Below are 5,668 nucleotides of genomic sequence, written 5' to 3'. Positions count from 1 at the left end.
GAATTAATGGCGCAACCCCGGATGTCGGGTAAATTTGCTGTATAGCCGAAAATAATTGATACGGTGGAAGTAGTCGGTATGGAGGAGAGAGTCATCGAGTTCGCAGCGGGCGAAACCCCGGGCGAGGCGAGTGCGCGTTGTCGGGTTCACGGCAGGCGAACCCCCGAGCATACGACTACATGTACCGAAGTAATCGCAGCTTGTTCCAATCTAATTTTATTGGAGTGCGGAAATCTATGCGCAAATATTTGGCCAAATAGATTTTACGAATATTAATTAATTGGAGAAATAGAACCTGATGGTAGTGTCGGATGACGAGTTCGTAATGTTAACTGAAGTGCATGTTGTCAAGTTTGCGGAAGGGCGAGCCTCGCGAACGTGACTGTATCGCTGGGCGGGCGCGCCGCACGGCATCCGAACCGTAAGTGCCCAGACTTGATTCTTCGCCAGCTGAGTCAATCTGACCTGGTTTAGCAACATCCGCCGAGGTGCTCGTGTGCGGAGCTAAAGTCGTCAAGTCTGCATTGTCTCACATTGATTTGTTCCTCGTGCATAAGCCAAAAATCAAGTCAAAGTTTTGTATCCGTGCTGATCATACAAACAGGAGAAAGTAAACTAGGCACATACGAGATATTTTATAACCGATCCACACATGCTTTTAGTATCCGAGCTTTGTCATGTGTCGAACAGGTAGGAGAAAGAAAAGAAGAAAGATACGACTTCTATGTGCCTACCAATCTATACCCCTAATAATAAAGAAAATAAGGTTTCCTTGGTTTCGTCCGTCAAAGTGCGCTTTCGTCCATCACTGTGGGGACCTCGGACTAGCTGTCCGAAATTCCCTGTTATGTATAGAGTTCACGATCCCATGATCAGTGCGCCGTGAACACATAACCGAACTGATATCAAATTACACCATCCATTACAAAGCGGAATAAGAAAATTACAACATGGTCACATGACCAATACTTACATAATAGCCTCGAAGGGCCTAACTAAACATCAGAGTAGCATCATCACTTCAGCAGCGCAGTACCCAAGTCATCTGCCATAACCCTACAGGCAACTGACTGGGAAGACGTTCCTAGCTCGCATAGACGTCGTCAACTCCTTCTTCATCTGTCGAACTCCTTCAAGTCTGGCCAAGTAAATAGCCAGGGACAAAGCCGTGAGTACATTTGAATTGTACTCGCAAACCATCAACAAGGTGATAACAATTCTAACTAAAGAAGACAAGAGAGGAAGAATAGTTTCTCTGGTGGATATAGCATGTGAAAGAGAATCAGTTTCTCTTATGGATATAGCATCCCACATCACAGTTGAAGGGGGCACTAAGAAAGTCCTATGACATCTCTATATCTTTGTTAAAGCAGAGTTCCTCTACATGAAACACTAGGAAGGGTCACCCTCTTTTGTTTCATTTTCCTCGACCATCTCCACATGGTCGGCACACCATCTTTCCCGTACCCTTCCGGTACTTCCAACACACATTTCCTTTGGAAATCATTTTCAAAACCAAAACTCGACACAGCTCTGTAACGGCCATCCCAACCGTCCATGACCGCGGACGCGGCTATTCGAATAGTTTTAACTCTGCAGAGTGTGCGCACTTTTCCCACAAGAACCGATAAATCCGCCGGGATCATCCCCGGTTCGCCATACGAAAGTATGCGGGTCTCGGATAATCAGTCGAAGCCTTTCGCCCATTCAACTTAGCAAGAGGTCCTACCCTATGGAGTATGTACCTCCCCGGCACCGTGGCAGCTCACCTCCTCTTGAGCGTGGCTCCACCGCCAAGCCAGGAGACCCATAGTGTCTTCCGGACGGGTCAGCCCCGAAGGCCTCCCGTTATACGATTGTCTCCAACTACGACAACCCGGACTCGGGGGTAACTGTACCCTTGTATAGTTGTGCGGTGCCTCATGCTAAGAAGAACAAACGTCAAGCTAGGCCCCGTGCCCACGTTGGAGTAGTGTGGTTGCGCGGGTTAATTGTTCCGGGCGAATACAAAGAACCATGTGTCGTTTTTCTCAAAAACCCAAATCACACACACTTTCCTCTTTCCAACCATCTTTGTCAAGATCCTTTCCTTTCATAAACCATACGCTTGGGTAAGGTTGCCTCACCCAAGGTTTTCATAAACATTTACAACAAGGTAAACCTTGAGGGGTTCCCAACCTAAAGTTTCATGAGTTGACTAATACAACACTATGGCCGAGATGAGGGTCATCACACCATTGAGGGTATGAAAAAGAGGTATTGGAGTGGATCATACTTGCTTAGGCTAAGCATGTATTATGACAACATAAGATGAAACTATACTTTCAGATTTGTGGTGCTATCTAACCCAATCAACAGATAGGGATGAGAATTGACCAACACCAACACCATTTAGGGAATTAGGCATACTCATCACAATTTGAGAATACACCAAGGTCATGGTATTGATACTTCTACACTAGAAGGTGGTGTAGTATGAATCTTGTCCCGAGGTGGAACATGATCAAGCTAAATATAGAAAACAAGTTGGGTAGCAATGGACATGATACCATACACCCAACCAATTACCAAGACCTTGACAAGATAAAACTACTAGAGGTACCATGCTTGCATCCAAGCATAGATGACAACAACATGGAGATCATCACACATAGAACCATGATGCTATTGATAGCACAAGATGACATCCAAAGAGACATCATATCAGAGATCAAAAGATGGCTTGCCTTGGCTTATTTGTCCCTGGACTTCTTCAACTCCATCAAATAAGAATTCCCACAGTACAAATAAAATCCTTGTCCGATTCCACTTCTTCTTCTTCTCCTCCGAAATTGTTCGCATCTATCGCCGGAAAATATAAAAGGAACACAATCAATCACATTGCATCAACAAGACAACATTCAACAATCAACAACTAACCATGCAGCCAAGGTATAACACACTAAGGACCTATAGATACCACAAAACAACTTTAAGAGTTTTAATTAGAAAACCCCATTTATTTACCTAGTAAAGGTATGAGTGCATCACAACTTAGCAATTGCCTCTCTCGGTTATCACCATGGTATAAACCAAATATCCCCTGGTAGATAACATCATAAAGAGGACAAGAGCATTAGTTTGGCATCAAACACATTCACAAAACATTTTCAAACATTTTTGGAAAAGTAGAAAAGAGTTTTCCTAATTTAATTCATTCACATAACACTACATCCAAAATAGGAAGCAAACCATATTCCACATCATTTGGAAACTTAAGCAAAACAAAAGAGCTAATGTTAAGTTGAAGAGGTTTTGTTTTGCAAGCATAAAACAAAGGTTGCCCATCTCTACTAAAAAGAGTTGGTCAAGGGTTTTAAATAAACCGAAAAGTTTTGCTTCAACAATGCATGTCACACATAAACATTACTAACAGCAACAAATATGTTTGGAAAGAGACTAATAACATTTTTCCTAGATAGCCAGTACTAATACAAGACTAACCCAATTGGATTCACTCAAAAATATTAAACCTACAAATTTAGGAATTTGTTTGAATCTGACTGTACAGAAAACAAGATCTGTAAGCCATAAATCGTATAAAAATCCTAAAAATATGGGACCACTGGCATTTGAAAGGTAATTAAACAGAGATGCACGCACAATTGGATTTGGGTTCAAATTGTTTCTGAAACTCTCACAAATGAATTGACCAAGTTACTGCATGTTTTCACCATTTGCTTTAACTATGGAGTTGCAGAACAGATAAAGGTTTGAAACTTATTTGAGATGATTAAGAAAACATTCAGTAATCCTACAGAATTGGAATCACTCAATTAGGTTCAAAAATGGATTTTTTGGTGATTTAAAAGCTAACAGCCCTGTCTGCAGAACACACAGAACAAGTTTAATTCACCACAAATCGTACACGGCTCATAAAAATATGAGGTCAGCTGCATCGGAAAGGTATTGAAAAGCTGGTTCTTACCCAATTTGTTTCATTCAAAAATTCGTTCCCAAGCTCCTGGTTTAATTCGACAAAGCCAGATCTGTCCAGATCTTGATCTGTGAACCATTTCAATTTCAGGAGGTCAATCGAAGTGAAACCACCGCCAAAATGAAGGTATTGAAGAGGGCTTTCGCCCACAGTTGAGTTTGCTCAAAAAGGTTTTGTAAAACGGAATAAATCTAACAAACAGTGAATCTGCATGTTTCCAGAACTTTATTTACCAGGGAGAATCTGTAGCGAATTTGTGGATGAGACCAACGCCAAGTTGTAGATCTTTTGAATACCTATCAGCGGAACTTTGAATCATTCGATTTGGATCTGCACACGAGATTTGGTGGATTTTACAAGTTCGTACCAGAATCTGAAACAGCAAGATAGCAGAAATTACTGCAGGGATTTGGACGAACTTTGCTCAAGAACTTCAGATCTGAGGATTGCTCAAGCTTCTCCATGCTTGGACCAACATGCACCTGCATCAAGATCCAATCTTAGCAATGGAGGAAGAAGAAGAGGAGATTAAACCATCTAGGGTTGGGGAGAGGATGGAGAGGGAGGCTCTCATGGTGAGGAGGAGCTTGAGGGAGGAGGGGACTTCATCTTGGAGCTCTTTCCATGGCCATGGCCGGCCATGAAGCTTTGGAGGAGCAATATTTCGTGGGGAGGGGAGGAGGAGAGTGTGTGGGAGTGAAGAAAGGAGTGGGAAGTGAAAAGAAATGAGGCAAAGGAGGAGGGAGTGGCCGGCCAAGCTCTTTAAATAGAGGGAGGATGGTGGCTGCCTCCTTTTTTTGATTGGCTAAGGTGGGTGGCTGCCCATTTAGTGATTGGGTTAGGTGGGAGGCAAGTCTTGTAGAGGAAGAAAAATGGAGAGGCATGGCTGGCCGAAATTGCCATGCATACACATTTTGGCCGGCTCCATTCTTGCCAAACACAAGTGAACAATGTGAGAGATATAGAGATGGAGGTAGATTGTGATGGTAAAATATACCATGATGGTATTTGTTGCATGATGGCATTGTGCCAAGAAGATAATGGTGATGGTGATGTACAAGGCTTCATGTGCATGCCATCTTGGAGATGACCTCCACAAGATTTTAGACTTGAACAACTCAACACAAGATGAAAAAGAGAGAGGGATGATGTGACCTCATGCAATATTGCATGGGGGTGGCCGGCTCATCTCTTGAGCCAAGTCCTCATATGAAAGAGTGGTAGGATAATAAGCATGGCAAGCTTGTAACAAGGTTGACAAAGAAAGTCAATGTGAGAGGAAGGTGGTGGTGGTGAGGGTGGTATGCCATAGAGGAATGGGTTGTGGTAGATGAACACAAGGTGTGCAAGAGTTGTCATTTGAGAAGGATTTATTTGAAAAGTACTTGAAACACCTCAATTGTCTAGGGACAATTGGGAATGATCTCAAGTGGAATGGCATTTGAAAATGTTGAGAGAAAACTAGTTGGAACATAGGAGCTCAAAATATTCTACTTACTTTCTCAGGTTAGGTAGAGTTTTTCTCAAATGTAAAATAATCAAGAGGAAAACAAGAAATGGTATAGGTACCATAAACAAGCTTTTTGTTAAAACAAAGCAAAATAGAAATAATGTTTTATAAATCAATACTTGGTAGAAATGGGATGAAAAACAAAACCCATTTCAGTTCCTTGTTTTCTTTGAAGAGAAATC

At 42.2% G+C, this 5,668-nt stretch overlaps 1 long non-coding RNA gene across 2 annotated transcripts; it reads right to left on the bottom strand.

Moving 5' to 3' along the window:
* Nucleotides 1-806: 806 nt before the first annotated feature.
* LOC127294056 (uncharacterized) lies at nt 807-4,714 on the bottom strand. Of its 2 annotated transcripts, XR_007846352.2 has the most exons (6): nt 4,396-4,714; nt 4,210-4,306; nt 3,968-4,044; nt 3,007-3,082; nt 2,727-2,841; nt 807-1,138 (listed from the first exon to the last, which is right to left on the bottom strand). It is a non-coding gene; the product is annotated as an uncharacterized lncRNA (long non-coding RNA). The 2 variants fall into 2 exon arrangements; XR_007846353.2 differs by lacking the exon at nt 3,007-3,082 and having other exon boundaries at nt 4,396-4,713.
* Between the last annotated feature and the right edge of the window lie 954 nt (nt 4,715-5,668).

This window comes from Lolium perenne, chromosome 4 (assembly GCF_019359855.2).
Source record: "Lolium perenne isolate Kyuss_39 chromosome 4, Kyuss_2.0, whole genome shotgun sequence".
In the NCBI taxonomy this organism is placed as follows: Eukaryota; Viridiplantae; Streptophyta; class Magnoliopsida; order Poales; family Poaceae; genus Lolium; species Lolium perenne.
This window is presented reverse-complemented; position numbering and strand designations above follow the sequence as displayed.